The 24,066-nt window shown below is 44.3% G+C and overlaps 1 protein-coding gene, 1 long non-coding RNA gene and 1 pseudogene across 3 annotated transcripts in view; 2 read left to right on the top strand and 1 right to left on the bottom strand.

Annotated features, from left to right (window-relative positions):
• Nucleotides 1–24,066, top strand: part of LOC126424740 (alpha-actinin, sarcomeric) — a 517,273-nt gene that overhangs the window by 248,057 nt on the left and 245,150 nt on the right. The gene's annotated exons all lie outside the window — the stretch shown is intronic.
• Nucleotides 1–24,066, top strand: part of LOC126424744 (uncharacterized) — a 217,683-nt gene that overhangs the window by 79,474 nt on the left and 114,143 nt on the right. The gene's annotated exons all lie outside the window — the stretch shown is intronic.
• Nucleotides 11,386–11,503, bottom strand: LOC126425355 (5S ribosomal RNA; annotated as a pseudogene).

Raw genomic sequence — 24,066 nt, 5'->3', positions numbered from 1 at the left:
CTGCCAGTGGAATACACGTACCGTGACTGTTCTTGCTACCATGGTAGCTTAGAGAGCTCCCCTCAGAGGTGATAGCATGAACCAAGGGGGGGGGGGGGATGTCCAGTAAACATGGACAACATGGACTGAAAATACGTACTTTAAGACCGGTGAGCGCGTGTTTATCTTCGCCGCTGTAAAACACACCTGTTTACTGAACGAGTGGCCATAGCTCTTAAGCTATGTATTTTAGATCCAATATTTACTGGACCTTTTCTTCTTGATTTGGCCCATACTACGATCTCTGAAAGTTGCCTATCCTGCAAACTAAGCAACATAATCATCATCATCATCATCATCATCATCATCATCATCATCCACTAAAGGCTACGCCTTGTCGATTTAGCCACGTCCCTCTCTCCATTGCCATCAATTCTTCATACGATTTTATTCCCATATCTTCTTTGATGTTACTAAAATACGTTGCTCTTGCCCTGCCTCTTGGTTTTTTCCCTGAAACTTTTCCTTCAAATACATTCTTTAGGAACTGGTTATGTCTCATTATGTGCCCTATTATTTTTTATATTCTTCTTCCTATACAATTTAGCAGCGTTCTGGTCTCATTCACTTCTCTTAAGACCTGTTCATTACTTTTTCTATCTCCCCAGCTTGTTTTCGTCATTAATCTCCATATCCACATTTCCATTGCTTCCAGTCTCTTTGTCTCTGCCTTTCCCAGAGTCCACGCTTCACATCAGAATGTTAAGACACTCCAGACAAAAGTTTTGGCAGACTTTTTCCTACTTTGTAGGCTTATATGACTGTCTGTTAGTAAATTCCTTTTATTTTGGAAAGCTTGCTTTGCCGAGGCTATTCTTCTCTTTATATCTGTGATACATTTATTGCCGTCAGTGATTGTGCTCCCCAAATAACAGAAGTTTTCAACATGCTCTACATCATCTTCTAGCTTAATATTAACTTTACCATTTTCTTTTGTCTTCCCTACTACCATAGTTTTTGTTTTATTCTTATTTAATTTTAGATTAAATTCTCGTAGGATTTTGGCAAATTTTAACAACATAAACTCCATTTCCTTTACGGAGTCAGTAAGTACTACTATATCATCTGCAAAACAGATGCAGTGTATTCTTTGGGGAGAGCTAAAGCGTAGGATAAAACAATACAGGGTCAAAAGCAAAGATGCTTTAGTGGAAGAGTGGATTAACTTTACACTTGCGTACACAAAAAACTGGAGAATCTATGCCTTGACGTTTGGAAGCTGTGATCGAAGCAGAAGGTGGCAATACAGAATTTTAAATTGGGCCTGAAAGTGAAGAACTTCACCGTGTATGTTTACTTTTGTACCTGACAATGTTTCATTTGTATGCTTAAGATGTCAGTATCTGGAATTATTATTAATTATGCAATATATATGTTGTTTTTCAGTTCCTAACATGTCTGTTTGTCACAGAAAGTGAATACATAATAGTTTCTTGATTGATTTTGACTTCAAGTGTTACTTTCAGGGTGAATGTAGACTTCAGTGCCCGACTGTGCAGTTCACGACACGAGGTTGTGGTTAGGTTAGGACAAGAGTTCAAATTCAGGGGCTACAAGACAGGCCGTATGCTGCATTTCTGTCATTGGTCATTTCAAACCAGCCGCCGACCCAGCATATCCCATTTCTATCGTGCCTCGCGTCGGCGGCTTCCAACATTGTTCCGCGCTACTCATCCACAGCGTTTGTGAAGTGATCCGCCGTTCAGTGTGTCGCTTAAAACCGTGCGGTAGTCGTAGACGATGTGGCAACACTCGCAGCGGCAAGCGACAGACGTCAGTTATCAAGTAATTTTAATCGGACTATAGCTTGCTTCGATATTTCCTGCATTAGTCATTTGAAAGCAGTAGCAGCCTTACGCAGAAACTTTACAACATTCCTGCGGGTGTCGTTAATTTCTCTTAAGTATAGCATGTCGCACAATGAACCAAAAAAAAAAAAAGTTCCGTTATCTGTATCCGTACAGTGCGAAACACGGTGAAGTGCATAGCAGAGTATACTTCTCCCGTACGCGGTGTAAACGACAACTGTTGGCTACGAACTAAAGTGGTGCAGAGTAAGTCGAGACGAAAAATTTGATATTGGAAGCTTGCGGTATATTAAACTAGAAAACAACCGCTAACTGGCTTGCGGAAGCCACCTAAACTGTAGCGCACCGCGGGCTTTGAATATCCTCTCGTGTTCTTGTAACGCCAGCGGCCCAGCCATTTGAAACCCATTTCTTTTTATCGCTACTGTCGTCCTTGAATATTGGACACATTTTCCTGCCATTTACAAATTGTAAAACTGACTGAGGGTATTTTTGTTTCCTCGTTAAAACTACAAGAAAATTTGTATTTTTCTCACCAGACGTGTTTAGCTTTATTGAAGTAAAGCATCATCGGTGGTCTGTAACTAAGAATACTGTGTTTACAGTTTGATTTGTGTTTAGATCGAAAAGCAGTTCGTTAACAAATTATTAGTTTTTACTTAGGATAATTTCTGCTTGGCTCTTTCTTACATCAGGAAATGCTCTTTGCTATCACTTTCTTGGTTTCTTTCGTCGTTAGTCACTGACAAATTTGGTCTAATTTTACGCTGCTTTGCAGAGCTATACATTTTTGTGTTTGTTTGTGTACTTCTAAGCAGGTATCTTGTTTCCTAGTGTGGCCAACGTTGTCAGCAGTTTTTCTTTGATCTATATTTCTTCTCTCTTTGTAGTTCATTTTATGTGTGTTATAGTTAATTATGTTTGTGTGTATTTATATAGTGTGTAAGACAGATGGAGTGATACGAAGTTAAAACTTTTTTGCAGCAGATGAGTGGACTGTAAGTGCATAATAGTGTGATTGCGAGTGAGTTTAAAAGAAAAAGGTAAGGATCAAGATGTGAAATGAGCAAGAACGCATTTTGTGATATAGCCGAAAAACTAGGCAGAAATTACTGTTAAGTAAAAACCAACAATTTGTTAACGAACTGTTTTTCGATCTAGAAAACAAATCAGATTGTAAATATCTTTAATTATAGACCACTGATGACGTTTTACTCCAATAAAGCAAAAACGGGTCGGGTGATAAAAACAGGTATTTTGTGGTAGTTGTACCGACGGAACAATAATAAACTTAGAAATTGTAAAGCAACTACGAACAGTAAGGCCACACAAATGAATGTGAAATTGACGTTTGTGTATTACCTCTATATTGTGAATTTTAATTGCGTAAAATTAACAAATTGTTTTATTTCTGTGGCCCCGTAATATACTGTGCTTGTAAAAGTTACGTTTAGATCGAATTGTAAACACAATTAGCGTTGGTTTTTTTATTACTCTCAAACGTAACTTTAAAGTACCAATGTTAACGAAATCAGAAACTCCAAAAACCTGACCAAGTCGTTGTCGTAAGAAGGCGAATATTGTAGCTTACGTGGCGTTTGTAGGGCGGTTTGTTTCCTTACTTGATTGGCCCAAAGTGTCCCGTATCAACTTTGTCGTCTATACTTGCTCTGCACGACTGTTGTTCGTTGTATATACGAGGGCAGTTCAATAAGTAATGCAACACATTTTTTTTCTCAGCCAATTTTGGTTGAAAAAACCGGAAATTTCTTGTGGAATATTTTCAAACATTCCCGCTTCGTCTCGTATAGTTTCATTGACTTCCGACAGGTGGCAGCGCTGTACGGAGCTGTTAAAATGGCGTCTGTAACGGATGTGCGTTGCAAACAACGGGCAGTGATCGAGTTTCTTTTGGCGGAAAACCAGGGCATCTCAGATATTCATAGGCGCTTGCAGAATGTCTACGGTGATCTGGCAGTGGACAAAAGCACGGTGAGTCGTCGGGCAAAGCGTGTGTCATCATCGCCGCAAGGTCAAGCAAGACTGTCTGATCTCCCGCGTGCGGGCCGGCCGTGCACAGCTGTGACTCCTGCAATGGCGGAGTGTGCGAACACACTCGTTCGAGATGATCGACGGATCACCATCAAACAACTCAGTGCTCAACTCGACATCTCTGTTGGTAGTGCTGTCACAATTGTTCACCAGTTGGGATATTCCAAGGTTTGTTCCCGCTGGGTCCCTCGTTGTCTAACCGAACACCATAAAGAGCAAAGGAGAACCATCTGTGCGGAATTGCTTGCTCGTCATGCGGCTGAGGGTGACAATTTCTTGTCAAAGATTGTTACAGGCGATGAAACATGGGTTCATCACTTCGAACCTGAAACAAAACGGCAATCAATGGAGTGGCGCCACACCCACTCCCCTACCAAGAAAAAGTTTAAAGCCATACCCTCAGCCGGTAAAGTCATGGTTACAGTCTTCTGGGACGCTGAAGGGGTTATTCTGTTCGATGCCCTTCCCCATGGTCAGACGATCAACTCTGAAGTGTATTGTCCTACTCTTCAGAAATTGAAGAAACGACTTCAGCGTGTTCGTAGGCACAAAAATCTGAACGAACTTCTCCTTCATGACAACGCAAGACCTCACACAAGTCTTCGCACCCGAGAGGAGCTCACAAAACTTCAGTGGACTGTTCTTCCTCATGCACCCTACAGCCCCGATCTCGCACCGTCGGATTTCCATATGTTTGGCCCAATGAAGGACGCAATCCGTGGGAGGCACTACACGGATGATGAAGAAGTTATTGATGCAGTACGACGTTGGCTCCGACATGGACCAGTGGAATGGTACCGTGCAGGCATACAGGCCCTCATTTCAAGGTGGCGTAAGGCCGTAGCATTGAATGGAGATTACGTTGAAAAATAGTGTTGTGTAGCTAAAAGATTGGGGAATAACCTGGTGTATTTCAATGCTGAATAAAACAACCCCTGTTTCAGAAAAAAAAATGTGTTGCATTACTTATTGAACTGCCCTCGTATTTATCGTTTTCTCTCTGTGTACCACATATTAGGTTTTCTTCGGTACCATTTGCGTATAGAGCGCGGGACAAAAAGTGCTCAACTTAAATGGTTCTATGCGCGCAGTTATTAGCATAGTCTTGTCTTTGCGATCTCCATGCGGCTGCTTGTATATTTCTAGATTCATCATGATTAACTCTGAGTCTTGAAACTTTGTAAGTAGATTTTCTCTGGATAGTTGGCGTCTTTCTTCAAATGTTTGCCAGATCAGGTATTAAACATTTCCGTGACATTTGACCGTCGGTGCTGCCCTTCTTTGTGTACGTGCATTATCCCTTACTTGTCGCATTTGGAATTGATACTCCACACACAAGCAATTTTCTAAGATGAGACGCACGCAGTCTCTTTTGAAGACTGGTTGTTTTTTCCCTAATATCCTGCCAATGAACCTAATTTAGATTTCCAGTGTGAGTGCAACATTTAGAGTCTTATAATAAGTCGTGACGAGATGGTGGTGTGGCGAGTGTACATAATAAGTTCCAGCTCTTCCGGCCACTGAATGACTTGCCGGAATGAGTGATTGAACGGTGGTACACGTCAGTAGCACTCCTCTGCCTCAACAGCAACAGTTACTCCTCTGCCACAGTTTTCCGTCGGTTTTCAGGAATGTGTGCCTCGCCACTGTGGCATTAAAAACAGATTACTACTGGACTGTTTCGAAAATACGTGGAGATTTCCTTAGTCCTACGGAGGTACCGTTAGGTAACCTGACCACTTCCGTCTTAGCAGTTACATGTTCAAAAATGATGTGACATACACTCCTGGAAATGGAAAAAAGAACACATTGACACCGGTGTGTCAGACCCACCATACTTGCTCCGGACACTGCGAGAGGGCTGTACAAGCAATGATCACACGCACGGCACAGCGGACACACCAGGAAACGCGGTGTTGGCCGTCGAATGGCGCTAGCTGCGCAGCATTTGTGCACCGCCGCCGTCAGTGTCAGCCAGTTTGCCGTGGCATACGGAGCTCCATCGCAGTCTTTAACACTGGTAGCATGCCGCGACAGCGTGGACGTGAACCGTATGTGCAGTTGACGGACTTTGAGCGAGGGCGTATAGTGGGCATGCGGGAGGCCGGGTGGACGTACCGCCGAATTGCTCAACACGTGGGGCGTGAGGTCTCCACAGTACATCGATGTTGTCGCCAGTGGTAGGCGGAAGGTGCACGTGCCCGTCGACCTGGGACCGGACCGCAGCGACGCACGGATGCACGCCAAGACCGTAGGATCCTACGCAGTGCCGTAGGGGACCGCACCGCCACTTCCCAGCAAATTAGAGACACTGTTGCTTCTGGGGTATCGGCGAGGACCATTCGCAACCGTCTCCATGAAGCTGGGCTACGGTCCCGCACACCGTTAGGCCGTCTTCCGCTCACGCCCCAACATCGTGCAGCCCGCCTCCAGTGGTGTCGCGACAGGCGTGAATGGAGGGACGAATGGAGACGTGTCGTCTTCAGCGATGAGAGTCGCTTCTGCCTTGGTGCCAATGATGGTCGTATGCGTGTTTGGCGCCGTGCAGGTGAGCGCCACAATCAGGACTGCATACGACCGAGGCACACAGGGCCAACACCCGGCATCATGGTGTGGGGAGCGATCTCCTACACTGGCCGTACACCACTGGTGATCGTCGAGGGGACACTGAATAGTGCACGGTACATCCAAACCGTCATCGAACCCATCGTTCTACCATTCCTAGACCGGCAAGGGAACTTGCTGTTCCAACAGGACAATGCACGTCCGCATGTATCCCGTGCCACCCAACGTGCTCTAGAAGGTGTAAGTGAACTACCCTGGCCAGCAAGATCTCCGGATCTGTCGCCCATTGAGCATGTTTGGGACTGGATGAAGCGTCGTCTCACGCGGTCTGCACGTCCAGCACGAACGCTGGTCCAACTGAGGCGCCAGGTGGAAATGGCATGGCAAGCCGTTCCACAGGACTACATCCAGCATCTCTACGATCGTCTCCATGGGAGAATAGCAGCCTGCATTGCTGCGAAAGGTGGATATACACTGTACTAGTGCCGACATTGTGCATGCTCTGTTGCCTGTGTCTATGTGCCTGTGGTTCTGTCAGTGTGATCATGTGATGTATCTGACCCCAGGAATGTGTCAATAAAGTTTCCCCTTCCTGGGACAATGAATTCACGGTGTTCTTATTTCAATTTCCAGGAGTGTATATTATTTACTAGTAGAATTTTGCTATAACTATAAGCAGTTGGAATACACTGTCTGTTCATGACTGGTAAAGGAAGGCGCGCGTTGTGTGTGTGTGTGTGTGTGTGTGTGTGTGTGTGTGTGTGTGTGTGTGTGTGTGTGCGCGCGCGCGCGTTTGTGCTTATGGGGGAAATGAGATATTTTATATATTAACAATAAATATGTTGTGCAGTAACTACTACCAGTTTCAATTTTGTTGGTGTTTGCTTCTTGTTCTCAAGGAAAGCATAGACCCAACAGGACAATGGTTTTACATATGTTTCGTATGATGCAACATATTTCGAGATGGAAAGCCTCTTCATCAGGCTATATAATGGCCGTAGGGAATCATATGTTTAACATTCACATTTTTCTGTGCAGTCATTGTTTGGAGTTCGCGGACGAACGCTTGAATGCTTCCTCCTTCATTGAGTGTTTCACCAGTTACGGTGTTTCATCAATTAGTTTGAGGGCTGTCGTTGTATTTTCTTGTCGTCATCCTTGATTTAGGCGTTTACATCTCAGATATTTCCATGTCTTCCGTTCTTTCAGTATCTTAATTCGTCCTTTTTCCCGTCAACTTCATTTTTACCCCTTCTTCAGTTTTTTCACTGTTCATCCTTTCATTCCTTTCTTCTTTCCTTTTCTTTTTCCTATCCCCCTTCCATCTTTCCTATCCCCCTTCCATCTTTCCTATCCCCCTTCCATCTTTCCTATCCCCCCTTCCATCTTTCCTATCGCCCCTTCCTTTTTTTCCTTGATCCCCCTTCCCTTTTTTCCTTGATCCCCCTTCCCTTTTTTCCTTAATCCCCCTTCCTTTTTTTCCTTAATCCCCCTTCCTTTTTTTCCTTAATCCCCCTTCCTTTTTTCCCTAATCACGCTTTTTTTCTCTAATCCCCCCTTCCATTTTTTCCTAAATCCCCTTCCTTTTTTTCGTAATCCCCCTTCTTTCTTTTTCTTCCCCCCTTCTTTCTTTTTCTTCCCCCCTTCTTTCTTTTTCTTCCCCCCTTCTTTCTTTTTCTTCCCCCCTTCTTTCTTTTTCTTCCCCCCTTCTTTCTTTTTCTTCCCCCCTTCTTTCTTATTATTTCCCCCCTACTTTCTTTTTCTTTCCCCCCTACTTTCTTTTTCTTTCCCCCCTACTTTCTTTTTTTTCCACTCTCCCCTCTTTAACTATGCTTTCCCCCCTCTTTTTATTCGTATGCTTTCCCCCCTCTTTTTATTCGTATGCTTTCCCCCCTCTTTTTATTCGTATGCTTTCCCCCCTCTTTTTATTCGTATGCTTTCCCCCCTCTTTTTATTGGTATGCTTTCCCCCCCTCTTTGTTTTCGTACGCTTTCCCCCCCTCTTTTTTTTACTATGCCTTCCCCCCTCTTTTTTTTTACTATGCCTTCCCTCCCTCTTTTTTTTTACTATGCTTTCCCTGCTCTGGTCTAAAGGGTGGATGAACGTGCACTCACCTTAAAGTATCCCAACTGTTGGACACGTGTGTCGTCACTACCAATGGAGACGCCCAGTTGTGCGGCAAGGTGTTTGATGGTGATCTGTCAGTCACCTTGAATGAGAGCGTCCACTGGTTCCATTATAGCAGTAGACGTAGAAGTGTGCAGAGGTCTGCAGGTGGGAGATTGTACCAGTTTGTGCGTCCTCGTTATGGTGAGGACAGACGCGTCGTCCAATGACTCGCCTTGCTTTTGCGCACTGCCAGGTCTTCGTACACATTCTGCAAGCGCCTGTCAATAACTGCGCTGTTCTGATTTTCCGCCAAAAGAAATTCAATGACAGCTCAATGCTTGGAACGCACCCATTACAGACGCCATTTTGAAGGCTAAGTATAGCAACCTCACCCATCGGAACTTCATGAATCTACAGGGGATATTCCACGATGCCCCACACACACATTCCGCATTTTTTCAACCGAAATTGGCCGAGAAAAAATGCGTTGTATTAGTTATTGAATGCCCCCCTCGAAGTAACATGTACACATCAGCATCTCTGGTAAGCAGTTAATCATTGGACCCTGAGGATTTGATGACCAATAAATACTTTAGGCTCCTCTTAATGTGAACTCTAGCAGTTGAACCTCTATGGCTGCTGGTACAAACAATTATCACCCTCCTGCATCGTTATTTTTCCGCCTCCGTGTTACTGCTCGCTTGTCGGCCCAAGCTGACCTGATTCCGGCTGTGGCTTTGAGTGCAGTGTCTCGCAATTACCCCGCGGTTTGGGTACTCGGCGGGTCCGCGGTGTACCCGTGCGCCGCGGAAGTGTGCCACCGTCTGCCCACGGCCAGAAAGCTGCCCTGCCCAGTCTCTCTCCGCTCCACGCTCCACCGCTCTCAGGCGACAGTCGCGAGAAAGCTGCACGCCTGATGCTCTTTCTCTGTCCGCTTTGAATGCCGTGGTTACCCGGTGACGTAGAAAAATAGACAGCCGCTTGTTGTTGTTTTCAGTCCTACAACCTGCTTACTGTACTTAAGGCTCGGCCTCCCTTTACAGTTGTTACACTAAAATTCCTCCCATTACCGAACTGGCTATTCATGTCTCAAAATGTGCCCTATCGAACGACACTTTCTTGTAGTCAAGCTCAGTTCGATTCGGTACCTCCTCATTTGTTGTTCCGTCTACCCATCAAACCTTCAACATTGTTCTTTAACATACATTTCCAGAGATTCTAGTCTCTTCTTTTCTGATGTGGTATCGTCCAGAGATCGCAGTGCCGCACCTAAGTCAGCAACGCTCTTTGGTACCAAAGACATTAGCGATGCCTCACTGCAATCCGCAACGACGAGTGGGAGACTGAAGAGAACAAGACCTCTCTTTCAGCATAGCAGTGCACTCACACGGAGGTCAATTAGGGCCTAGCATGGAAGCGCTCTGCCTCTTTCGTGACCTAATCCAAAGCAGTGAACATCATCGAGTAGGACTAAAGTGTTGTTCGAGCGTTCATGGACATTTACTTTTGTAAATGTTGAACAGTCTACTCAAGAGAAGAAGCTGTTAGTAAGTGCATAACAGCCATCAGTCGTAAATTGTCAAGCACTCCCTTTGCAAATGATCTCAGTTTTGTGACTGGATTCGTGATTTCCTATCGGAAAGGTCACAATTCGTAGTAATTGACTGAAAGCCACCCTGTTAACCAGAACTAATATTTGTCTTTCCCCAAGGAAGTGTTACAGACCTGTTGCTGTTCCTGATCTACCTAAATGATTTGGGAGATGTTACGAGCAGCCGTCTTAAGTTGATTAGGGATGATGCTGTTGCTTATCCTCTAATAAAGTCCTCAGCAGATAAAGCCAAATTGCAAGACCAGTTAGAAAATATATATGTACAGTGCAAAAATTGGCAGTGGACTCTGATGGAAAGTGCGAGGTCATCCCCATTAGTGCTAAAAGAAAATCGTTAAATTTCGGTTATGCGATTGATCAGGCAAATCTAAAGGCCGTAAATTCAACTAAGTCAAAAATGGTTCAAATGGCTCTGAGTGCTATGGGACTTAACTTCTGAGGTCATCAGTCCCCTAGAACTTAGAACTACTTAAACCTAACTAACCTAAGGACATCACACACACCCATACCTGAGGCAGGATTCGAACCTGGGACCATAGCGGTCGTGCGGTTCCAATCTGTAGCGCCTAGAACCGCTCGGCCACCCCGGCCGGCTTCAACTAAGTGCTTAATAATTACAGTTAGGAACAACTTAAATGGGAAAGAACACAGAAAATATTGTTAGGAAGGCGAAACATAGACTACGATTTTTTAGCCTAATACTTAGAAGATGCAACAGATCTACTAAAGAGACTGCCTACTCAACACTTGTCCGTCCTCTCTTGGAGACTGCTGCGCGGTGTGGGATTCTTACCAGTTAGGATTGACGGAATACATAGAGAAAGTTCAAAGAAGAGCAACATGTTTTGTATTATCGAGAAGTAGGGGGAGAGTGTCACGGAATTTGGAGTAGACATCATTAAAACAACGGCATTTTTCGCTGTGGTGGAATCGTCTCATTTCCATCACCAACTTTCTCCTCCGAATGCGAGAATATATTGTTGACTACCTGAACTCTGCCCGAACAGGCGATGAAGGCCCAACAATTCCGACCGGCCGCCGTGTCAACCTCACCCACAGGCGTCACTGGATGCGAATATGGAGGGACATGCGTTCAGCACACCGCTCTCCCGGTCGTATGTCAGTTTACGAGACCGGAGCCGCTACTTCTCAATCAAGTAGCTCCTCAGTTTGCCTCACAAGAGTTGAGTGCACCCTTCCTGCCAACAGCACTCGGCAGGCCGGATGGTCACCCATCCAAGTGCTAGCCCAGCCCGGCAGCGCTTAACTTCGGTGATCTGACGGGAACCGGTGTTACCAGTGCGGCAAGCCCGTTGGCGATATTTGACGCCGACGTACATAGGGAGAAACGCTCATCATAATAAAATACGAAAAATCAGAGCTCGCACAGAAAGGTACAGGCGTTTCTGTTTCACGCACGCTATTCGAGATTGGGGTAATAGAGAATTATTGTGAAGATGGTTCGATGAACACTCTGCTAGCTACTTAAGTGTGATTTGCCGAGTATCCATGTGGATGTAGTTGTATAAAGTTAAGTAAATCGAAGTTCAAGCGAACCATCTCCCATAGCAATCAAAGAAAGCAATGTTCTGGCCGGATGATTGTAGTTTCGTGTAGTCATACCATCTGAGCTGCTTATCGCCCACATTTAACGTCCATAAAACGCTGCGGTCCAGACAAATACCTTCAGTGAAAACTTGTTAACATTTGAATTTACATTAGATATTAACAGATTGCTCTTTTTCAGCTTCCTCGGCCATCGTCAGTTGTTTTGCTGTGTAAGTAGCAAAACTGTGCTACTATTTTTACTGTCTCATTTCTTAATGTAGTTCCTTCAGCATCGCATGATTTGATCCGAGTACACTCCATTACCCTTCACTTTTGTTGTTGTTGATCTTACAATCTATTTTCAGAAAACTGTTGTCGTTATTGTTGTCGTCTTTAGTCCAGAGACTGGTTTGATACAGTTCTCCGTGCCATTCTATTTCGTGTGAGCCTCTTAATCTCAGAATAATTACGGCAAGCTACGTCCATCTGAATCTGCTTACTGTATTCATCTCTTGTTCTCCGTCTGCGATTTTTACCACCCACGCTTCCCTCCAGTATTAATTTGACGATCCCTTGATGCCTCAGAATGTGTTCTACCAACCCATCCCTTCTTCTACTCAGGTCGTCCCACAAATTTCTCCCCAGTTCTATTCAGTACCACTTCATTAGTTACATGATCTATCCATATAATCTCCAGCATTCTTTTACAGAACATTTCAAAAGCCTTTACTCTCTTCTTGTCTAAAGTATTCATCGTCCGTGGTCCACTTCCATACATTGCTACAATCAATACAAAAACTTTCAAAAAATATTTCCTAACACTTAAATCTATATTCGATGTTAACAAAATTCTCTTCTTCAGAAAAGCTTTTCTCGCCATTGCCAGTCTACATTTTATATGTTGTGTATTTCGGTCTTACTTCCAGAGGATCAAAGAGAGTATTCCACCCAATACTGTCGAAAAGTTTCTTTAAATATGCGAACGCTATAAAGGGAGGTTTGCATTTCTGCAGGCTATCATCTAAAATCAGTCGTGTTCCTACAGTCCTCCGGAAACCAAACTCGCTGCACGTTATCACCCTTTGATACCAAAGATTTCGTGTTGATAGGCGTGAAATTGCGCTCACACAAAAAAGAGTTAAAGGTCACCAAATACATTTGGCGCAGGTGTTTTTTTGCCTAGTTTCCGCGCAGCAGTTAACTGGAATGGGCTTCCAAGGAGAAGTAGGTGACGGCTGCGATGCCGTTAGGCCGGTAGCAAGGTACATGTAAAGCTGTAATCGATCCGAAGGTTAGTCTGAGTGGGTATACAACTGGGAAGTTGCCGTGACAGGGGATTTAGTAACTCTTAGATGAGCCGTTTCGTGATTGCCGTAACGGTAGAGATAACGGGCTGTGGGCTCCCGTGCGCTATGACGCACGTTGGCAGGCCTGCGTGTTGTTTTGGCCTTGGAACAGGTCGGCCGGCGAGTGGCTTGTAAAGTTTGTTTACTTTGGAGCTAAGCGAGGCGCCTTTGGTGGCACCGCTCCGGGGATTGTCTCAGCCAGTACTGGCATCGCACGCAAAAGCTGTTGTGTCTGGCACATAACCAAATAGACCCGTGTTTGGATTCACCTTGTCATAGTAAATGGGTGGCTCATACGCTGTCCGGGATAGGGCTGTTAATAAAATAATAATATATCGACATTTTCACCAAATATATCTGTATGTATCGATATTGAAATGGCAATACCGAATGCCCAAATTTTTTATATTATTATATTTTTTCGCATATTTCGGTAAATATTTGAAGTTATTCTTTGGAAATTGTAGGAGTCGTACTACTTTTCGAGCTTTCGTCACGTCCGTTCTTTCTCTTTGGCTGTGTGAAGCAAATACAGGTGCCACAAAGGTAGTAGTCAGATTGCACTGGGGAGAGGCGATGTTAAAAATGGAATAGCAAGATTTCCGTCGTGAAGAAATAGCACACCATTTGCGTCAAAAACCAGTTTTAACGCATCTAGTTTCCTATTTCTTCACATTGGCATTCTTCAAAAACAGTTCCTGAAAATGAAGAACTCACTTTAAACGGCAAACTAGGTCTTTGCGGAGGTAGGAGACCTATTAGGGGAAATGCTGACGTAATCGGCGCTCGGCGCTACCAACAGAAACTTCTATGTATAACTTTACCATGTAATTTTGATACTACAAGTGCTACGTCGCTAGCGTTTGCAGAAATGGAAAAAAAAACAAAAAAAAGGGAAGTCGACATCAGATGTATCTGACAAATTTACAATATGCAGCCGATATTTTTATAGACCAGTACGCCGATAGTTTTTCTGTCTGAATATCGATACGTTTTCAATATATCGAGGGTCTGTGCCGTTAGTTCTTTAAATATCGATTTTTGGATTCTCGATACTTTTAAAAATATCAACTCCTTTAGTACAGAATGAACCTAAACTTACATCGAAAAAATTTCAGAGACTTCAGGGATAAAAAATGGTTCAAATGGCTCTCAGCACTATGGGACTTAACTTCTGAGCTCATCAGTCCCCTAGAATTTAGAACTACTTGAACCTAAATAACCTAAGAACATCACACACATCCATGTCCGAGGCAGGATTCGAACCTGCGGCCGTAGCGGTCGCGCGGTTCCAGACTGTTGCTCCTAGAACCGCTCGGCACTCCGGCCGGCTCTTTAGGAATATTTTCTGAGTATATTGATGTAAGGGACCCCTGGTTTTCGGTGACTTTTACAGAATATTTACATACGATTTGATTTGTTACCAAAAGTTATGTCTGTACTGCACCGGAAATAACTGCACAACAGTGCAATGTGTACGATGTGTGCAGATGTCTTCGTAGGGAACAGACGTGTTCTATTCATGAGCGGTAAATGCTGTTGACAACATGTATTCTGTGTATGTAAAGGTAATTGATCATTTCTGTTCACACAAATTGCTGCCAAACGTACTGTCTAGGTTTGCAGGTGGTTTAAAAACTGAAAGTGCAGTATTGTCTCCAGTCGCACAACTGAGGCAGTACTCCGTGGATTAGAAGTTGCTTGTGAGGAACGGTGCCAAAAGCCTTCTGGAACTCTAAAAATGGGGAATAATTTGAGATTCCCTGTCGGTAGGATTCAGTGCTTCGTGTGAATAAAGAGCCAGTTGTGTTCCACAAGAACGATATTTTCTGAATCCAATTTTCCATTAAATAGTTTTCTTCGGGATTATTTACAGTGTTGGAACACACACGTGCCAAAATCGTATTTCAAATAGGCATTAGTGATACAGGTCCGGTCCGAAAATATGTTTTTCCAGAAACAACAACAACAACAACAACAACATGGTCGCCACTATTTCATGCAATAAACATAAACACCACCATGAGTAGAATGACACCCGAATATTTATTATATTCTTACGTATCAAGCGTTGTTCCCTTTATCGCGCGTCGCGCAAGGTAACGCAGGGGTTGGCACATCAAACTTGCATTCGGAATGACCACGGTGCAAACCGCCATCCGGCCATCCAGACTTAGGTTTTCCGTGATTTCTTAAATCGGCTAAAGCGAGTTCCAGAATGGTTCCTTCGAAAAGGGCACATCCGATTTCCTTACCCATCCTTTCGTTAGCAGAGCGTTTGCCCCTTCCCTAACTACCGTGCTGTCGATAGACGTTAAAATCTAATCTTCCATCATCACGCCACATAAAGAGACCTTCCTCCAAAAAGGGTGGGATAGTGTGAAATAATTTAAATTGCAGATCAAGCAAAGGAAAAAAAAAGATTGGAAGAGCGTTTGAGATGGCGTCACAGAAATTTGTTGGTTAAATTTTGTTCACTTTTTTTGAATCATCAGTCTTCTGACTGGTTTAACGCAGTCCGCCTCGAATTGCTCTCCTGTGCCGACCTGTTCATCTCAGGGTACATCTTACATGCCTGCGTCCTCAATTATTTGCTGGATGTATTCCAATCTCTTGTCTTCTTCTACAGCTCCCTCTAGTACCATGGAAGTCATTCCCTGATGTCTTAACAGATGTCCTCTCATGCTGTCCATTCTTTTTGTCAGTGTTTTCCACACATTCGTTTCCTCCCAGATTCTGCGCAGGACCTCCTCATTCCTTACCTAATCAGTCCACCTAATTTTCATCATTGGTCTGTAGCATCACATCTCAAATGTTTCGATTCCCTTCTGTTCCGGTTTCCCCACAGCCCATGTTTCACTACCGTACTATGCTGTGCTCCAGACGTACATTCTCAGAAATTTCTTCCTCAAATTAAGGCCTATGGCCGTTGCTCACTTAGTATCGAAAAAGCACTTGATCTCTGGGAACTGAAGAACTCTCCAGTCATTGGCGACCGCCACGGCAAGTCACCTGCAACTGGTTGCAGACTGGTTACTCGCTGGCTTAGTGTCTGCATCTGCTGTATTTCATGGAATCACACTCCCAAGAGACCCTTTGTCAACTCGCGTCACACAGGAGTTCCTTTGTAAGTAGCTTCGTGTAGAGAGCCTGTATAGGGAGAGAGTGCCCAACCGGACGAAACGGCGGCCATTTTTCTGCCAAAATGCGGGCGGGACTTTTGAATGGCCAGTAGTGGAGTACGCACTCACCGAATCAAAAGCATAAGACAATATGGCGAAATCATTCGTTAAATGCCTTTCTTTACTGCTATAATATGCTCATAGTAGCCTACTACGTACAGCACAGGAAATTTGATACAGTGGCTGTAAAAATTATTCGTTACTTGAATTTATCTCCTTTAAAGTTCGTTTACTAGACATATTTCAATGAAAGTAACGTCAATTAAAAAAAATGTACTGTATAGCATTTGTTTTGTATCGGAAGTGCATGACGCTAAAGATTTAACGTACCTGTATTACGTCAGATGAATGAAAATCGTAAGCAGTTGTTTACTTGTGACACGCAAAAAGTGTGAGACGTATTAGTACTTCTTGTCACGTCTTCAAACCTTTTGCATGTCACAAATAAACAACTGCTTACGACTTTCTTCCTCTCGTAGAGAACAAACGAAAAAGATAACAAAAATCAGGTAATGTTAAATGTAGGCTACTGTAATAACGATCAAATATAACAAAAAACTACCGTATTCCTTCTACCCCACAGTAAGTAGGCCTTTTCAAAACTGTCTTCAAGAGTACCTACAATTGTTTACTACGAATAATGTTTCAGCAGCCACGAAAACTGCGGAAAACGTGCCGACAACTTGCCTGCGTCAACAGTCAGGCAATATTACTGAAACCAAAATAATGCCTAGTGTTCTAATTCGGAACGAAATAAGGTTTGACGCTATAAAGTCGAATGAGCATGACACAACAATTACAGGAACTTTCCGTTTTCAGCACGGGCTGTCATATACTGGCTTCAGAAAAGCTTGTGATGCTACCTGTATGCACGCAAACGCTAATTACGTACTAAAAACAATATACAACTAAATCGAACATGCATGCACAACGCGTAACAAGTCTCTCAATGATTCAAATACCTTTTAATCGTTTCCAAAAGTTCTCTGAACTCAAAAGCACGGCGAACATAGGAGGCGCGAGAGACGTTTGGCAGAAAAATGGCGCCAAAGCTAATCAACCAATCACGGGCAACTTCACCTATGGCCATTCTCTCTCCCTATACAGGCTCTCTAGCTTCGTGTGCTGGTAGCTTTAGACTCAAAAGTAGTGCTAGTTGTGTTGCATGGTTGTGGGACCTGTGACCAGTGGAAAGATTTCCGGGACAGACGTCACAGTGCCTGCGTGTGTGAAGCTCTGTGTTAACACGGTACCCTTCCTGATCCCGGGGCGGGCGTCGTCGAGTGCCGCCTGCCCGTTCTAAGGAAGGGAGAGCAATGAGGCGTCAAGCGGACCAGCCGCACTACGCGGACGGTCTTCAAGGAACGCCGCCACACTAACAGCCAGCCCATAGCCTGCTGACCCCTTACCACCAGCAAAATCCGTGTTGCAGTTACAAACGTAGCTACGATAAAGTAATGTCAGGCTTAAGTACACTACTGGCCATTAAAATTGCTACACCACGAAGCTGACGTGCTACAGACGCGAAATTTAACCGACAGGAAGAAGATGCTGTGATATGCAAATGATTAGCTTTTCAGAGCATTCACACAAGGTTGGCGCCGGTGGCGACACCTACAACGTGCTGACATGAGGAAACTTTCCAACCGATTTCTCATACACAAACAGCAGTTGACCGGCGTTGCCTGGTGAAACGTTGTTGTGATGCCTCGGGTAAGGAGGAGAAATGCGTACCATCACGTTTCCGACTTTGATAAAGGTCGGATTGTAGCCTATCGCGAGTGCGGTTTATCGTATCGCGATACTGCTGCTCGCGTTGGTCGAGATCTAATGACTGTTAGTAGAATATGGAATCGGTGGGTTCAGGAAGGTAATACGGAACGCCGTGCTGGATCCCAACGGCCTCGCATCACTAGCAGTCGAGATGACAGGCATCTTATCTGCTTGGCTGTAACGGATCGAGCAGCCACGTCTCGATCCCTGAGTTAACACAGGGGGACGTTTGCAAGACAACAACCATCTGCACGACAGTTCGACGACGTTTGCAGCAGCATGGACTATCAGCTCGGAGACCGTGGCTGCGGTTACCCTTGACGCTGCATCACAGACAGGAGCGCTTGCGATGGTGTACTCGACGACGAACCTGGGTGCACGAGTGGCAAAACGTCATTTCTTCGGATGAATCCAGGTTCTGTTTACAGCATGATGATGGTCGCATACGTGTTTGGCGACATCGCTGTGAACACACATTGGAAGCGTGTATTGTTCGCATTTCAGATGTGTTACGACCCATGGCTCTACCCTTCATTCGATCCCTGCGAAACCCTACATTTCTGCAGGATAATGCACGACCGCATGTAGCAGGTCCTGTACGGGCCTTTCCGGATACAGAAAATGTTCGACTGCTGCCCTGGCCAGAACATTCTCCAGATCTCTCACCAATTGAAAACGTGTGGTCAATGGTGGCCGAGCAACTGGATCGTCTCAATACGCCAGTCACTACTCTTGATGAACTGTGGTATCGTGTTGAAGCTGCATGGGCAACTGTACCTGTACACGCCATCCAAGCTCTGTTTGACTCAATGCCCAGGCGTATCAAGGCCGTTATTACTGGCAGACGTGGTTGTTCTGGGTACTGATTTCTCAGGATCTATGCACCCAAATTGCGTGAAAATGTAATCACATGTCAGTTCTAGTATAATATATTTGACCAATGAATACCCGTTTATCATCTGGATTTCTTCTTGGTGTAGCAATTTTAAGGGCCAGTACTGTACATCAGTCCGAAGATAGCTTTGGCTGCACCTCTCCCACGCTACTGTGCCACCTGCAAGACTCAAACCCTGCATAACTACAAAGGGTACCAGGAACGTTTTGCCGTACAACTTCATGTATTTAACTTTATCGATGTAATTTCTCCCTCATTGAATACACCTCTCCATCCTACGAAGCCAATCCCTAAACCAGTTCTCCCAGATTTGTATATGGAGTAAGGCATAGTCGTTGTCCCAAGCCCTCAGGAGGTCCTCATCACTTGGAAACTGCGCTGCTCTCAGTTCCGTTTTCACATAAGGGGACAATGCACAATCACAAGGAGCGAGGTCTGGACTGTGGAGGGCGCTCAAGAAGTTTCAGTCCTGTACCCCGCAAATATTCGGCGCCTGTTTTGGCGCGGTGAGCTAGAGCGTTCTCGTAGTGGAGGTTCCATTCTTGACTTCGGTCGCAGATTCTTCAAAGACTGGATGACTTTAGGCAGGCATTGGTGAGTGTATCACTTAGCTGTGACTGTCTTCTGTGTGTCCAAAACGACACACTCCACAATTCCACTTTAACCGTCGTTCCGTCACTGTCGATGAAACATGGATACATTACTATACTCCTGAGACCAAAGAACAATCTAAACAATGGGTTACCAAGGGAGAATCTGCACACAAAAAAAGTTGAAGACCATTCCTTCGACCAGAAAGGTTATGGCGACTGTCTTGTGGGATTCGCAAGGGATAATCCTCATCGATTATCTGGAAAAAGGGTAAAACTATTACAGGTGCATATTATTCATCGTTATTGGACCGTTTGAAAACAGGACTGCAAGAGAAATGCCGGCGATTGGACCGCAAAAAAAGTCCTTTTCGATGACGACAATGCACCAGCACACACCTCAGCAGTTTTGCTCGCAAAATTAACGGAAATAGGATTCAAACTCGTGTCACATGCCCCCCTATTGTCCAGACTTGGCTCCCTCTGACTACTATTTGTCCCCCATTTTGAAGAAATGGCTGGCGGGACAAAGATTTTACTCAAACGAGGAGGTGATTGCAGCAACTAATAGCTATTTTGCAGACTTGGGCAATTGCTATTATTCGGAAGGGATCAGCGTTGGACGAAGTTTATAAGTCTAAAAGGATACTATATCGACAAATAAAAAAAGTTTACCCCAAACACGTAAGTAGTTTTTATTTTTGCACGGACTTTTCAAATGCCCCTCGTATAATAGGTAGTACTTTCGTTTGCCTTAACCATGATCCTGTTTGCAACGCGGCGAGGTGAACCACGTTACCGCCGCAGTCGAATGCGGCAGTGTTGAGGCGAAAACAGGGGCGGCCTAGTAGACCCTCAGTGAGAGCTCTGTTCCGGGAACGCGTTGTTGCAGGTACCGGCGGCCTACTCGTCCGTCTGTTGCATCAGCGGGAAGACTGCGGCTTCCTACTTTTATGGCACTGCCGGCCCAGCTCGCACAGTTACCGCGAGTGCTTTCGCGCTGCCGCCCCAGAGCGAACGGCTTTTTCGTCTGAAGAGACTCGTCGTTTCATATGCGCGTCACGTGCCTGCGTGTAAATCAGCCGCAGGCATGTCGCGGGTGAGTTAGTGACGTCAATGATTAAGTGAGCGTAGAGGTCCGAAAGTGCCGACCAGAGATGGGCTAACTCGTTCATCCTTCGCAACTGGTTCACTGCTGATCGTTCTTTTTTGGGAACCGTTCATTTTTACTCGTTCACCGTTCATTTGTGCTTGGTATATGGTTCTTATGAAAAGCTTAAAACTAGTAGTGTAGGTGACTGAAGGATGGAGGGCACCAAGAGGTGGCACTTGCCTCCCCCCTGGAGTACAGAGTTTTTATTCATTACAGAATTCTTACACACTTTTAGAAGTAATTTTTGTGATTTTGCAGAACCTCTCGTTTAGCCAACTGTAACCTTGTGTGGCTGATCGCAGGGAAATAATATAGGGGGCGCACGGAAAACCGGCCCCGACTACAGACTGCTCGCCAATTACGATGTGTTGCCCGTTACGAGCAGATACAACAGACAAACATGTAATTATTAGGCAGTGAAGAAATAACAAGCTAATGCAAGCAACAATGGCGAAACAATCGATGACGATGAGTAGAGAGCTGGAGAAGAGAACATGAAAATCTCACGCGACGCGCATGGGCTATAGCTCATGTAGTCTTGTAAACATGTTGGTGGCTGTTTCCCACTTTAATAGACCACAAGTGTCTTATATAAAATTCTTCGTTTCGACTTCCACTACATAGCTATGCTACGTTGTAAACAATAATCGTTTACACCCTACATATACTTCACGTTGTCTCTGAGTTCGTAGGCGAAGTAGACTGTATGGAAGCATAAAATAAAATGTGGTTTTCTCATACTTGCGTCACACGCTTAGTAAAAATTAGGTTTTTATGTTGCATTATTAAAGTTAATGCAGCAATAATAATAATAATACAATAATAATAATAATAATAATAATAATAATAATAATAATAATAAAATTCGCAGTAATAAAGTTTTTGGTTTGAAAGCTGAGTAAATACGATCTTATGGCAATCAATGTCTTTTCAAACGGAGAGGCACCGCTTTTCCTACTGAGCCAAAATGACCCACAGCCCCCCCCCCTTTTTTTTTTTTTTTTTTTTTTTTTTTTTTTTTTTTTTTTTTTTTTTTTTTTTCAGAGAAACCAAACTAGCAGGTAATGCAGATTGGAAACAACCAAACTTAAAAATAATTAGTGCCTTCCTAAATGTAATGTTTTGTATATGAAAGATACACGAAAATCGTTTTATATGAATTTTCTTACACTAAAAATTAAGCAAATTATTGAAAGTTAGCTGCTAAATCAAGTCGATGACACCAAAAAATATATGAATAACAAAAAAATTTGCCTTATCAGTATGTCTTCTGCTGTTCATCGATATAATGAAGTGAGCTGATATGCCCTTTTGTTGCCTGAAAAGACATACCTATTACATACAACGTAATTTATATGTAATTTACGTAACTAAAAAATACTTTTTGATTACCGGTCGTGGACGCTGAATAGCCAGAACCAAGTGCAAGAACAGTGACTGCCGCGACCGAAGTGAACTATGAACCGATGGTTCCTCGTACCCGGGAACTACAAGTAGACCGCCGCGACCGAAGTGAACTATGAACCGATCGTTCCTTGGAATTCGTTCCTCGGTCCTTTAGTTCATCTTGGTGAACCTATCCTTTGCACCCGTTCGTTCGCGAACTACCCATCTCTAGTGCCGACTGTGGCGAAGATGATGAATGCTCTGAAACAGTGGAAGTTAACCAGCCCTTGCCGCGTTCATACAAGACACAGTAATAGATTTGGTGTCTTCTTATTCTCTTCAGATGGTTCAAATGGCTCTGAGCGCTACGGGACTTAACATCTGAGGTCGTCAGCCCCCTAGAACTTAGAACTACTTAACATCACACACATCCATGCCCGAGGCAGGATTAGAACCCGCGACCGTAGCGGTCGCGCGGTTCCAGACTGAAGCGCCTAGAACCTCTAGGCCACACCCGCCGGCTCTTAGTCTGTATTTTATTGCTTGTTTTTTTTTCATGTCATATTAGATATCTTGTTTCCTCGCGTTGGTTAGTTTGTTACGTGTTCCACAAATCACTAGGCGAAATATTTGAAAGAAAAAAAGTTAATGAAGATGATTAAATTTCTTTGGGTGCTGTACGGCGTCATTGTGTAAAATACTATAATTATAAACTGTAAAAGTAACGTTTCGACGGTATTACAACGGCTTTCCTCAAAGCAAGACTGGTTTTAGTGGAGGAAATGTGGATCTATTTACTGCAGACGATCGATGTCAATATATCATATTTTTGAAGAAATTTGTCCATCAGAATGATAGGTCTTGTAAATTATAGATTGCAGCAATCAGGCGTCCTATTTTAAATTTTATTGTGCAGATGAATTGTGGGTGAAGCCCGATCAACAGGGACTTAAACATACGTTGACAGAAAATAATAGTGCATTGAGAATGGCTAGCTTCTAGCCGAAATCTAGAGCTGCACAGTAAATTTTAAAATAGGGCAACTGATTGCTGCAATCTACAATGTACAAGTCAATACAACAGTCGCTGACCGCAACAGCGCCGGCCGTTGTGGTCGAGCCGTTCTAGGTGCCTCAGTCCGGAACCGCGCTGCTGCTACGGTCGCAGGTTCGAATCCTGTTAGGTTAGTTACGTTTGAGTAGTTCGAAGAATAGGGGAGTGATGTCTCAAAGTGCTTAGAGCCATTTGATCTCTCTCTCTCTCTCTCTCTCTCTCTCTCTCTTTCTTCCTTCATCTTTTTGTTCCAACAGCTTTCTGCATGGAAGTTAACGTGATGGAGAATGATAGGTGGTGTGGTGCCACTCCATTGATTGCAGTTTTCTTTCCGGTTCGAAGTGATGAACCCTTGTAAATCGCCTGTGAGGCTATTCGGCAAAACTGTCACGATCAGCCGCATAACGCACTAGCAATTCCGCAAAGGTTGCCCCTCTTTACTCTTTACGATTTAGTGTTACGCGGCAAGAAACTCAGCGGGCACACACCTTTGAGCACTCAACTGGAGGGAGAGTGTGTTAGCGCTACCATCAGAGACGTCCAGTTGAGCAGCGACGTATTTCATTGTGATCTGTCGATCACATCGAATGAGTGTTTCGGCACGTTCCAACATTGTAGGAGAGTGCGTCCGGCCGGCTCACAGGAGTTCGGACAAATTTTACGCGATCTTGTTGCCATGATGCAGACGCCTCCCCCAACGACTCACCGTTCTTTTGTTCATTGCGAGGTCTCCGTAGACGTATTCTGCAAGCACCTGAGAATAACTGCGATGCTCTGGTTTTCCGCCAAAAGGAGCTCAGTGACAGTCTTTTGCTTGGAACGCACCTCCCCCTTTGGAAGGCTACGTAGAGCGCCCTCAACTGTCGGAACTTCATGAAAGTATAGGGGCTGAAACCAGGAATAGTCTACGATTTTCCTCAAAGAATTCCGCATTTTTTCATCTGAAAATGGCCGA

This window comes from Schistocerca serialis, chromosome 10 (genome assembly GCF_023864345.2).
Source record: "Schistocerca serialis cubense isolate TAMUIC-IGC-003099 chromosome 10, iqSchSeri2.2, whole genome shotgun sequence".
Classification (NCBI taxonomy): domain Eukaryota; kingdom Metazoa; phylum Arthropoda; class Insecta; order Orthoptera; family Acrididae; genus Schistocerca; species Schistocerca serialis.
The sequence above is the reverse complement of the archived record's forward strand: the minus strand, read 5'-3'. Positions and strand labels throughout refer to the sequence as shown.